Below are 14,122 nucleotides of genomic sequence, written 5' to 3'. Positions count from 1 at the left end.
AATCTGTGCTTTAGGATTTGACAAACACTTGGAAAACATTTTCTGCATCCTACTGATTGTGGGATCATTTTCCCTGCAAAAAGTTGTCGAGATGATTGAAGTGGTAGTTGGTTGGTGAGAAGTCAGGTGAATGTGGTAGATAGAGCAAAATTTGTAGCCCAATTTGTTCAACTTTTATAGTGTTGGTTGTGCAACGTGTAGTCGGGTATTGTCATGGAGAAGTATTGGACCTTTTCTGTTGACCAATGCGGCTGCAGGCTTTGAAATTTTTGGTGCATCTCATCGATTTGCTGAGCATAGTTCTCAGAAGTAATGGTTTCATGGGATTCAGAAAACTGTAGTGGATCAGAGTGGTAGTAGACCAAACAATGATTATGACCTTTGTTTTGGTGGAAGTTTGGCTTTGGGAAGTGCTTTCAAGCTTCTCAGTCCAACCACGGAGCTGGTCATTGGCAGTTTTCATATAAAATTCACTTTTCTTGCATGTTCACAATCTGATCAAGGAACAGTTCCTTGTTGTTGTGTAGAATAAGTGACTTTTTTAAAAATTTTCAGTCAGCTAACGAGGTCCCACTTATTGAGATTTTTCTTTCTTTTTATTTTTTTATTTTTTATTATGTTCTTTGTTTTTTGTGTTTTTTTTTGTTTGTTTTATTTATTTTTTATTATTATTATACTTTAAGTTCTAGGGTACATGTGCATAACGTGCAGGTTTGTTACATATGTATACTTGTGCCATGCTGCTGTGCTGCACCCATCAACTCGTCAGCACCCATCAACTCGTCATTTACATCAGGTATAACTCCCAATGCAATCCCTCCCCTCTCCCCCCTCCCCATGGTAGGCCCCAGTGTGTGATGTTCCCCTTCCCAAGTCCAGGTGATCTCATTGTTCAATTCCCACCTATGAGTGAGAACATGCGGTGTTTGGTTTTCTGTTCTTGTGATAGTTTGCTGAGAATGATGGTTTCCAGCTGCATCGATGTCCCTACAAAGGACACAAACTCATCCTTTTTTATGGCTGCATAGTATTCCATGGTGTATATGTGCCACATTTTCTTAATCCAGTCTGTCATCTCTACAATTTGCTTCAAATGCTGAATGACCATGGAATGGTCTATGTTGAGTTCTTCAGCAACTTCTTCTATAGTAAGAGGATCAGCATCAATGATTGCTCTCAATTGGTTGTTGTCAACTTCTGATGGCAGCCGCTGTGCTCTTCATCTTCAAGGATCTCCTCTTCTTTACAAAACTTCTTGAACTGCCACTGCACTGTACATTTGTTAGCAGTTCCTAGGCCAAATGTATTGTTGATGTTGTGAGTTGTCTTCACTGCTTTATGACTAGTTTTAACTCAAATAAGAAAATTGTTCAAATTTGCTTTTTGTCTAACATCAATTCCATATTCTAAAATAAACATAAAGTAAACAGCAAGTAATAAATCATTAACAAAAAACATAAAGTGAGAAATGCCCCTTAAAATGATGTGTAACACAGCCACATTTGTCTAAGAAGGCATTCCACTATCAAATGGCAAATTTCAACATTACAAAAACCACAATTACTTTTGCACTCACCATGTAAGGTGAGGAACCGGAAATAACTTCTCCAATCAGGTGATATTTGGACAGAGATTTGCAGAGGTGCATGAGTGAGTTGATGACAACAAATGGCAGAAGATTAGATGGGCCTCATCATAACTTTGGCTGGAACATTAGTTTTATCCAAGGACACCATTAGGCTCTATTTGAGAATTTCTGGCAGCACAGGTACAAAGTTAGTCTCATAATTCAACTTCACTTACACAGAAAGGTGTACATACATTCTTCCCCTTTTAAAAATAATCTAAAGATTTGGTGGTGCAAACTTGGAGTCCCAGTACTCAGGAAGATCACTTGAGCACATGAGTTCAAGACTGTACTGAGCTCTGATTGTCCCACTGTACTCCAGCCTGTGCAAGAGAGAAAGATGCCATCTCTTAAATAAATCTAAGCCATTAACCAAAGGCTAGTTGCCACCATTCTGATTTTTTTTTTCAAGGGAGTTCCAAATTTACCTTGGACTGTTCATAAAAAGAAAAACTTTTAAGCTTTAATTTTACTTTTCTAAGCACTCATATATCTAAGTAAAGTTACGTTCTAGTTGTATGATTTCTATTACCTGTAAATATTTTTGCTCTGAATCAGAATAATCTATTTTGCTGAAATGAAATATCCATTCTTAAATAAAATTTAACCTTCCTTTATTTTTCTTCTGAAGAGAACCAGAGTCTACGTATCTGTTATGACTAATTTCTCTTATTTTGAAACTTCTCATATTTTAAAGCAATAATAATAATAGTAGTAGTAGTAGTAGTCATAGCAGTAGTAGCTAAGTTTACTTTTCAGGTCCATTACAATTTTATATACAAATTTTATCAAATTAACATCTGCAATAAACTCACAAGTATTATTTGAGCAATTACTGTGTGCTGGTGACTGAGATGCTGAGAATACAGAGAAAGTTGGTCTGGAACACTATTTTCATGGCATTTTATCTCCTGTAGTAGACAGACAATAACGAAAACACATGAGGTAGTGTTGATTTATCTCTTCCATGGGTGAAAAGACAGGTAAAATGGAACTTGGGTTTGCCTTACTTTAAAGCCCATCATTTCCATAGCTATGCTATTTCTTTATCATTAAAAGGGAAATAGGAAACATCATCAATAAGCTGAGAGTTCAGTAAAGCATTGGTTCAGATTTTGCAGCCAAAGGATATCAAGTTCTAGAATAAGTATTTTTCGTGTTGTAAAATCAATGTTTCTCCAACTTAATCTTGGTAGAAAATCACTTGGGGTGCTGGTTTGAAATAAAGTGTTATCAGACCCATCTTCAGACAGTAGGTCTGTGGTAATCTGCCTTTGTTACAAGTTTTCAGGTGATTCAGATGCGGGTGGCTTGTGGGTCAAACTTTGTGAAATTCATTTGATAGTAGTAAAGTCTGGCAAATGCTAGTACAGACAGTAATTAAGCTAATGAGTTCATCAGACAAGACAGACATGAATAAGGCCACAGAAGTACAAGATCAAAAAGATCTCCTAATGAGTTAGAGACATTGAAAAGTTAAGGGTGTTACCTTGGTCTTCCCTCCATCCACCCTCCAATTAAGTGCTTAGATTCACGTCTGTTGGTCCATGTCTGATGCCCCATCATAAGGCCCAGACCCTATGGGCGCCACTGGATTTTCTCACTCCAGGTAAGCCACCATTTCCTTCTCCTCCGAGATGTGGTTATTAGAAGCCTTGAACATATTTCTCCTCAGAACTAGACAAGAGTTTTAATGATAATGACCAAAGATTAATTTTAAATCAAGTATGAAGTATCCTATTTTGGTTATTCAATTATATTTATCATCTAAGAGTTGATATTTTAAAACATAGCAAGCAGGCTCAAGCCTGTAATCCCAGCACTTTGGGAGGCTGAGACGGGCAGATCACGAGGTCAGGAGATCAAGACCATCCCGGCTAACACGGTGAAACCCCATTTCTACTAAAAACTACAAAAAACTGGCCGGGCGTGGTGGCAGGTGCCTGTAGTCCCAGCTACTCAGGAGGCTGAGGCAGGAGAATGGCGTGAACCCGGGGGGTGGAGCTTGCCGGAGCTTGCAGTGAGCTGAGATCCGGCCACTGCACTCCAGCCCGGGCGACAGAGCGACTCCGTCTCAAAAAAAACAAAAAAACAAAAAAACAAAAAAACAAAAAAAAAACATAGCAAGCTTTGAAGAAGGTGGCATGCACAAAAAATTAACAGAAACTTTCAAGATTTTAAGAAAAAGTATAATAATATTTTGAATTCAACAGAGAGGTCATCCCTAAAACTAAATGTATTATTTAGTATATTAGATTGAAAACAAATACTTTTCCCTTTTGCTTATATATTGTTCTTTGTTTACTTCATTTTAACTGGAAAGAATCAGAAGAAAGTAGCATTGAAAAGAACTTGAAATTCTTGTGCACTTCTGAAGTCCCTCTCACAGGTAAATAGTAACCTGTTTATGACTTCAAGCTTTTATGGTATCAGGCCATGGCAAATTCTTTGTATAAAAATTGAAATGCCTTAATTACCCTGTTTTTAGGAAGTGAGTAGACTTTTGAATTTAAGTAGTTTATTTTATTGATCATTTGTCCTTGTATAGGTTGAGGGAAAGGATAAGCATCTCATTTTTTCCTGTCTCTTGAGAGGGACGGGTTTCTAAAAACTGATTTGTTTCAAAGATCCTTTGTCATGCTTCTATTGCAGCAAACTATTGAGAACTTCTTTTTAAGACATTAGAGAAAAGTGTTGAAGATGAATCTACTGACAGTCCAAATGCTCACCGAGGTCACCTTTTTCATAATCAATGTTTGAAGAGTCTGCTCTATCAACAATTTAATCTAAGTAAATGAATCCTGCTAGTGAATTCATGTGATTTTAACTGGGATTCACTCATTGTCAATAATGTTGCTGCCTTTGTTGTCTAATAACTTAATGTCTCAAATTATGAAAATTTCAAACTTTGGCAGGCCAGCAGGTGTTTGAGGGGGATATCTCATTTCATTTATGTCAAAGTTAGAAAATGAATCTAAATATGCCAGCCCGGTTATTTCCTGTGAGCTTAATAGAATCTTAAGCAGTATGTTTTCTGCAATTTAAAGGGTAAGAATAATTGTTAATCATTCTTGCTTCTCCTGTTCTTTAAAAAAATTCAAATACTGTTCATACTCCCTGATGATTAAATGTTTAATATGTTTCTATCTTCCTCTATCTCCCAATTATGACCTCCTTGGAGATTTTGTCACTGTGCTTAACTTATAGATGCTTAATAAACGTTTGATGAATAAATGAGTCCATGCATGGGTAAATTAATGGAAAGCTTAGTTTGAAATTATAAAGAATATATTTCTCCATGGAAAGAAGGAAGCAAGGAGGGGAAACACACAGTGAAGATATCATTCTTGGGTGTAGCTGCACAATCAGAAGGCAGGGTGAAAGCATGCTTAGTCACTGCCCCTGTTTTCATAACATGTTAAGTAGCAGGGTGGAAAACCCACTGCAAGTGTCATCATGAGGTCAGGGTTGCAGCTGAAGGTCTTCCACTTAACCATTTGACCTCGTGCATGGCATTTTGATTACTTTAATTTTGATTCCTCATTTGAAAAATAGATCTTTGTATGAAGCCACTTCCACAGACTCAGATGATCCTGAAAGGCACAAACCATGCCGTTTGAACCTTTCAACCCTTTTTTTTCCAAATAGCCAGCTGCCCTATATATCTTGTGCTCTGGAAAAAGGGTAATGATTTTATTTTAAAACTTTGCAGATGTATTTCCTGAGTATCTGTCTAGAAGCCCTGCAATTCACTTAGGCTTAACTTACAAAGTGGCAGATCTCTCCCTTTAGGCAAACACATCGGCTGCTGTGTTTACAAAACCAGTGAAGGCATATTCCTCTTTCTCTTTTAAAGTTTATTCATGCCTCCATGTGCTCAAGGAGGCATGACTAAGCTCCATGGCATGAGGAAGTCTCCGGAAGTAGAAGTCTTTTAATAGCTACAGAGCCTAGCTCTAGCAAAACAGATTGATTAAAGTGGCACAGCTCTTATAATTTATTTTGTGCATACAAAGGTAAGTTTTACATATAAAAATGGAACCTTCCCTCTATCAGGCAGCATCCAGGCACATTTTCACATTATTTAGCTGCATAAAGTATTGAACCGAGAATCCGAAGCTGTGGGTTGGGTTTACGTCCCTGACTTGTTTTTTTGACCTTCACTTCGCCCATGACTGACTATGAGGGAAAAAAGCATGACAAAAACTCTATATGCTTAATAATTATCAAGTACATACCACTTCCACCTTCATCCCCCCCCAAAAAAGTAAAAAAACCTCCTGTAGTTTCTGAACTCATTTTACTGCTCTAGTAGCTTTTACTCTGACTTAAGCTTCAACAGCCAAAAGGGTAATATTTTTAAAACATCAATTTTATCATGTTTAAAACTCTCTGATTACTCTGACACTGCATTGCCTGTGGGAATAACTCCTAACTCCATAGCATGGCTTTCAAAGCCCTTTACAAATCTTACCTCAGCCTACCTTGAAGCTGAACAAACATGGGCAGAGCAGGGCCCCTGTCCTGCCTACCTTATCTCTCACCCCTCTGCTCCTCTCTCAGTGACCCTCAGAACTCATTACATTGGTCTATTCTCTATCCAGGAAGCCCATCAAGCACTTTTCTCTGTAGTCTTTCTGTTGATGCTGTTCCTTCAATTCAGAATGTACTTCTCTCTTTTTTAAAACCTCATTTTCTACAGGACTACCCAGAAAAACTCTTCCCTGTAAGTTTCTCTAACATTTCTCTTGTTACCCAGAGATACGTGCTGTCTTACCCATATATACACCACCATAAAGGTTTGTATAAAACTACATCGTTATATTTACCTCAGGTATAAAACTACATCATTTTATTTACCTCAGATATAAAACTTCTCTTGTTGTTTGTTTTTAACAGACTTGAGACAACTTAATGAGAGACAATTATGATTCCAACAAAAATACTGATTCCATTGGTACTTTTCAGTTTGAAGTAAACATAATATTAACACTAATATCTACCTTTATTGAATGTTCACTATATACTTGAAACTGTGCTAATGATTTGTTTTAGTGTGGTTTTTTTTTTTCTTTTTTTTTTTGTGACGGAGTTTCGCTCTTGTCACCAGGCTAGAGTGCAATGGCACGGTCTTGGCTCACTGCAAACTCTGCCTCCCAGGTTCCAGTGATTGTCCTGCCTCAGTCTCCCATGTAGCTGGGATTACAGGTGCCCAACACCATGCCCAGCTAATTTTTGTCTTTTTAGTGAAGATGGGGTTTACCTTTCTAATAGAGCACCAAATACATGTAGTTTTTTCCCTTTCCCCATTTTGGTTCTACCTACCATCATTGTTTTGTTTTGACTATTATGTAATCTCCTCACTGATAGAGCTTTGGTCTTTTCTTCTTACCTGCATACCTAATTTTTTACTCATTCCTAGAATCTTTTTTAAAAATACACATGCTCCCATGTCATCCCCTGCTTATGTCTTTCAGTAATTTCCTACTGAGTTTGGCATAAAATTCAAGCCTAGCTATGGCTTGTGTAATCTAGCTTCGGCCTTCTCTCAGGACCTCATGTCGTATGTGAACCCTGAAAGAGTCAGTCCTTGAGCCTAAATTCAGAATAGAAGCAATGGTCATGTACTCACTAAAGGTCACACACAAACCATGTGTTCCCACAAAACCCACCTTCTCATATAACTTTGGGACTTTCATAGCTGTGTCCTGTTTATGCCACCTGAAACAGTGGCTGAAAATTATCATTTAGCCTCCTGGACTAGCCAATAGACTGTGACCTGCTTTGACCAATCACAAGCAAACAAGTTTGCATTCCTCATTTTCATTGTGAAGACTGTATCTGCCTGGTTTGCAAACTGTCTACTCAAATAAAGTCTCTCCATTTTAAAAAGAAAATTATTTTCAGTGGATTCGTTGACACATATTAGCTCACTCTTACATGGAAATCTCCAGTTGCACACGCCCCTTGCTTGCTTCTGAAATTCTCCAACCTTGCTCTTAGTTAGGTCATTTGCACTTGCTGTGCCTTCTGCTTGCAAAGCTCATCATCCAGATAACTTCATAGTTAGAGTTTACTCGTTATTTAGGTATCGTAGAAGATTCTCAGGCCTAAAATAAAGAGTCCGCAGCTGTCAAAAGCATCTGAACCAGAGCGACTCCATCTTGAATGGGGGCTGGGTAAAATAAGGCTAGAATCTGCTGGACTGCATTCCCAGGAGGTTGGGCATTCTAAGTCACAGGATGAGATAGGAGGTCAGCACAAAATATAGGTCAAAAAAACCTTGCTGATAAAACAGTTTGTAGTAAAGAAGCTGCTAAACCAAGATGGCAACAAAACTGACCTCTGGTCATCCTCACTGCTCATTATATGCTAATTATAATGCATTAGCATGCTAAGAAACACTCCCACCAGCACCATGACAGTTTACAAATGCCAAGGAAATGTCAGGAAGTTACCCTATATGGTCTAAAAGGGGAATCTTCCCTCAGTTCCAGGAATTGCCCACCCCTTTCCCAGAAAACTCATGAATAATTCACCCCTCATTTAGCATATAATCAAGAACTAACCGTAAAAATGGGCAACCAGCAGCCCTCGGGGCTGCTCTGCCTATGGAGTAGTCATTCTTTCTTTATTTATTTTCTTAATAGGCTTGCTTCCACTTGACTCTATGGATTTGCCTCTAATTCTTTCTTGCATGAGATCTAAAAACCCTCTTTTTGGGTCTGTACCAGGGCCTTTTTTGAGTAACGCAGCCTCCATTACTTTCTGTCATGTTACTATTTTATTATTTTCCTGACAGTGACCACTTTTTAAAACCATCTATTATTTTTGTACTGTTTCCCTTATAAGAATAAAATCTCAGGATGACAGAGACTTCATCAGTGTACTTCAACTATAACATGAAAGTAGTCAGTGTACATATTTCAAATTATTTTATGTCATTGATAAGTAGAATTATAGGAAAGTACATGATTGATTTCCATTTGCAACTTTCAAGCTGAGTATCATTCCTCTGACTTGGACTTACCAAACATTTTCTTTAAGTCAGTGACATGCTATATAGGAAAGTCTGTTGTAATCAAAATAACCTGGTCTAAAATTCTGGCTCCACTCTTTACAGGGCTTGTGCCGTTGGTTTCTTAGATGACTCAATTTAATCATCAGAAGACTTGGTAAAACATAGTAATAATACTTACCAAATGACTGCCACACTGCCTGGCACTCAATATTTCATACTTTTATGTGCAAATATCACAAGATAGATTCAAAGAAGTACCAAAGACTAGTCTTAGAAATATCTAGACAGATCACAGTGAGAAGTGTTAAGCAGTGAGAACTGCACTAATAAATACACACACGTGATGAATAAAAGACTCCTTTGATGTACTAAAAGTAGAAAAGATTTTAAAGATTTTCCAGATTAGGACAGTTTGTGTAGAGTAGTAAGTTAAAGAAACTTGTCAGAAAGTTGCAAAATTTTAAAAAGATACTGTTTATTCTTACGCCTAATCTATCTTCAACTTGGAATTTGCTAATGTTCTTTATCCTGCAAAATAATCTACACATCTGACAAAGGTCTAATACCCAGAATTTACAAAGAACTTAAACAAATTTACAAGAAGAAAACAAACAACTCCATCAAAAAGTGGGCAACAGATATGAACAGACACTTTTCAAAAGAAGACATTTATGCAGCAAACATACACAAAAAAGCTCAACATCACTTATCATTACAGAAATGAAAATCAAAACTACAATGAGATGCCATCTTATGCCAGTCAGAATGGTGATTATTAAAAAGTCAAGAAACAATAGATACTGGAAGGCTGTGGAGAAATAAGAACACTTTCACTTTGTTAGTGGGAATGTAAATTAGTTCAAACATTGTGGAAGACAGTGTGGCGATTCCTCAAGGATCTAGAATGGGAAATACCATTTGACCCAGCAATCCCATTACTGAGTATATACCCAAAGGAATTTAAATCATTCTATTATAAAGATACATGCACACATATGTTTATTGCAGCACTATTCACAATAGCAAAACATGGAACCAAATCAAATACCCACCAATGGGAGACTGAATAAAGAAAATGTGGTACATATATGCCATGGAATACTATGCAGCCATAAAAAGGAATGAGATCATGTCCTTTGCAGGGACATGGATGAAGCTAGAAGCCATCATGTTCAGCAAACTAACACAGGAACAGAAAACCAAACACCACATGTTCTTATTCATAAGTGGGAGCTGAACAATGAGAACACATAGACACAAGGAGGGGAACAATAAACACTGGGCCCTGTTGCTGCGAGGGTGGAGGGAGGTAGGTCATGAGGACAATTAGTTAATGCATATGGGACTTAAAATCTAGGTGATGGTTTGATAGGTGTAGCAAACCACCATGGCACACGTATGCCTGTGTAACTAACCTGCACATCCTGCACATGTTTCCTGGAACTTAAAAATTAGTAAAGAAATTGAATTTTACCATATATTATCTTTTGTCTGTGTTCACATTAATATGTTGTGTTATTAGCATCTTAATATGTCCCCAATTTTGATTATAAATATTATTAGTGAATTATAAACTATTAAAAGATTCTTAATATATACAATCACATGATACTAGCCATGTGTAAAAAATGACTTAACAGTTGCTAGGGTAACATAAATTTTGAATATGCAAATCCAACCCTAGATCTCCTGAAAAAATATTCAAATTCAATTGCAGTTAATTCCTTGTTACCTTGGATATCAATTTATACAGTACCCATGGCTACTGTCTCAATTCTTGATTCAAAACAGGTGCTAACAAACACATCTTATGAGTTGTTTGTATTTTTAAGAAAGATTATTAATCAACAGAATCTGTTGTTTTATATCCTTATTTCCTCTTTTTTCCAATAAAGATACACTGGTTTTATTTGCAGTGTAAAAAAATAATAATAATTGGGTTAAATTTTTGCCATCAGATTGGCTAAGACAAAGGGAGTAACAAGATTATTGAGACTCTCTCAGTGTCTAATACTGTGCTAGATGCAGCCACACATTATTTTAATTCACCTTTTATAGCTCTCATGACATGAATGCGTTCATAATTTAACAAAACTTAATGAGTATGTGGTTTCAGAGACAGGGACCCATAAAAGGCTTTCAGGCTATTTTTTCTTTTCTTTCTTTTTTTTTTTTTTTTTTTTTTTGGTCTTCCTGAGTTTTTCTTTGTAATCCAGGCAATATCCAATTTCATACATTTTCCTAGAGAATCCTTTTGCAGAGTACTGTTAGCATAGAAAAAAAAAGAAATTGACCCTGAGACAAGTGGTTATTCTAATGGATATCAGATACATGAAAGTATTTGAGTTAAAGTCAGCTAGAAAAGGATATTGGAAGGAATGTGGACAAATGTAATCAAGACAGCTGGAAATAACAATTGATTTGCCTCTGTCTTCAGTCAGGTCACTGTATCAGAGGCTCAGTATCCTGATTTAGAATAAAGGTAGGATACTGGCCACATAATAGGTAGGATAATGGCCACATTGCTGCAAAAATAATCCAAATAGTGTTTGAGGAGCAATATAATTTTATTTCTTATTTTTATTGCAGAATATTGTTACAGAAGGAATTCAGGGTCTTGGTAATTTTGTACCTTTTTTCTCTACCATCTCCTAGAGAATCTTCCATGTGCACAGGATGGAAGCTACTTTAATACCATCTGTGCTCCAGACTGCATGAAAGGGGTAAATGGAGTCCTGGGCAAAATGGACTTTCTTGAGCATCTGAGATGTCTTGTTCACTCACTATTTCTTTTTTCATTCCACTGGAAAGGACTTACTCACTTCACCAGATCAAGTTGCAAAAGAGACTAGGAATTGTTAGACTGACTAGTTGTGGCCATATGCCCCACTAAAATTTAATTATTATGGAAGGAGGGGCTAATACATTTGGGATGGCAACCAGCAGTCTGCAACAAAAGACTTGATAATATTTCTCTCATTGACATAATTTCAAGCAGGTGCCAAGAACTAATGCTTAAATATTGCTCACTTTTTTTGAGGCATTGGCTGCCTACAGTTGCTTCTGGATCATATAGCCAATTTCTCTAGGAATCAAGTATTTAAAATTATCTTTTATTTTAGTAACAATTATGTCACTGAAAAGGACTTAGCCTCTTTCCATTCCTTCATCCGAGATCACATTTTAACGTACTACTCCTGGTGTGTAGTGTGTCCTAGTTGATTTCTAGTATCTGGAGCTCTGTGGCCAATTCTCCCGACTCCATCTGGCATGCGTTGGTCACTATTCCCCACCCCAGTTCCCAATTGCCTGCATGGTTAAGTTACAATTGGTGAATGACATTCATTTGGCCAATTGTTTTTGAAGAGCCTGAGCTTTGGATTCCCTCTGGAAGGACAAAATTGTGCCCTTGTCAAAGGGTATTAATTATAGTAGAAAACAAATAATCTAAAGTCTTCAATCTGGATTCATTCTAAACTGGCAAACATAGTTATAATTCTACATAAGTAATATGGCATAATACTAGTACGAAATTATAGACTATCAATTACAGAAATGGTTTGTGAATATACATATATGTATGTATGTATGTGTGTATATATAAAATATATATGTATATACATACGGTCTTTATGAACATGCAGGACATACCATTGGCATTATTCTCTATCTTGCTTCATTTTTAACTTAATCACACATATTCCAGCACTATTAAGTTTACTCATTTTTACTCTAAGGGCCACACTATTTCATTGTATAGAAGCACCACCATTTATATAATCAGTCCTCTTTTTATAGGCTTCTAGATTGTTTCCAGATATTTGCTATTATTAGTAGGGTTACCATTTACATTCTTGTGCATAAATATTCCTCTACATGTGCAAATATACTTGCAGGAGATATTCTTAGTTGTCCAAATGTTTCATTTTACTCTCTGATTCTTTTATTGTTCATTTAAAATTTGGGAGGAGTTATATAAAATATAAAGAGACATAAATACAATATTATATATACAAAACTATCTATCTATCTATCTATCTATCTATCTATCATCTATGTATCACCTATCTATCTTTCTAATCTATCATGTGTCTGTCATCTATCTCTCTGTGTATACTCACATCTATTTTATTCCTCTGTCTTTAACCTCTACATTCTGGTCTAGAACAGAGTGCTTTCACCATTCTGCTCTTTGATAGACCATTGTTTGTAGCTGACTCCTCCAAGGAAGATTGTTTCTCTTTGAAGGATTCCTTTAATGCAGTGACCTATTTCTGAAACATGTAACTCTCTGCATGTTTATCAGCTTGCCTCAGGATCTAGCCTCACTCTTCAAACTTGGCTGTGACAGTGAAGTCTTGTTTTTGTTATGTGCATCTCCCATGCCATTCTTGTCTTTTAAATATAAGAGAGAGTGAAAACAAGTCCTTTGCACTTTTTCGATAAGATCCTATCAATTTTTATCTAAAAAATAAAACAAAACAAAACAAAAACAAACAAAAAAAACAGAACAAAACGTTTTTTTCAGCAGTTATTCCGATTTTTAACTTTTTTATGTATATGCTGGTCATTTCCTTGGGAACTTGACAATAAATCAGATTTTATAGTGATTTTTAGAGATAGAAATCCGGTTTTTAATTCCTGTAGTGATTTTCGATTTTCTTTAAGTTATTGAAGTGAATGTGTTGAAGTCAACATATTTGTGTAGGTACCAAAGTTAAAAGCAAAATAACAACTTGTATTGTGTATTCATCTGGATACATATACATTTTCCCTAGATTTCCTCTCTCATAATTCTCATATTTTGTGTTTATAAATCCACATTTTTATATTAAAAAATAAGCATTAGAGAGTTGGACTTTTTCTTAGCTTTCTCAGAGTTTCTAGAAATATGAAGTTTTCTAAGTATTGAATAATTTTGCCTGCATTTAGGACTTGTCTTAACAAAGTAATTTTATTATTGGTGTCACCATATTTATCTTCCCTCTTCACCTCTTCATCACCATCACTTAATTTTAAATATCTTTTTCTATTTTCTTCGTTGGCTACTGAGCATTCTTAGGTTGGCTTTACATTCTCTTGTTATTTATCACTTTCTTTCTTATACTTTTATTTTCTTTCTTGTCTTTTTGTTTCTTCTCTTTTAATTTTGACAGAGTTTCTTGTTTGCTCATCATCTCTCTCTCATTTTCTTTCTAATGCTATTCTGCATCTTATATGTAAACTGCATATTGCATTAAAATACATATTATGTTAAATTACACTATTGCATTTTAGGTTTGTTGAATTTTCTGCTTTTCTATGATCTTCCATTGCATACTTATTTCAATACTCTTCTATCTTCAAACTATCAATGATTTTTGGAAAACTTATTTTTTCCAGCATTATTTTTCCAGGATAGTTAATTGGACTCTTATAAAATTACATTTTTTGAATGCAAGATTATAAACAAATACTTTCTTGCACAGAGATTT

The 14,122-nt window shown here is 36.0% G+C and overlaps 1 long non-coding RNA gene across 1 annotated transcript; it reads left to right on the top strand.

Moving 5' to 3' along the window:
• Nucleotides 1-3,702: 3,702 nt before the first annotated feature.
• On the top strand, nucleotides 3,703-4,861 carry LOC103886055. The gene is made up of 2 exons (XR_649460.1): nucleotides 3,703-4,016; nucleotides 4,280-4,861. It is a non-coding gene; the product is annotated as an uncharacterized LOC103886055 (long non-coding RNA).
• Nucleotides 4,862-14,122: the final 9,261 nt, after the last annotated feature.

Source organism: Papio anubis, chromosome 1, assembly GCF_008728515.1.
Source record: "Papio anubis isolate 15944 chromosome 1, Panubis1.0, whole genome shotgun sequence".
Taxonomy (NCBI): domain Eukaryota; kingdom Metazoa; phylum Chordata; class Mammalia; order Primates; family Cercopithecidae; genus Papio; species Papio anubis.
Note: the sequence above shows the minus strand (reverse complement) of the source record. Positions and strands in the feature narration are given on the sequence as shown.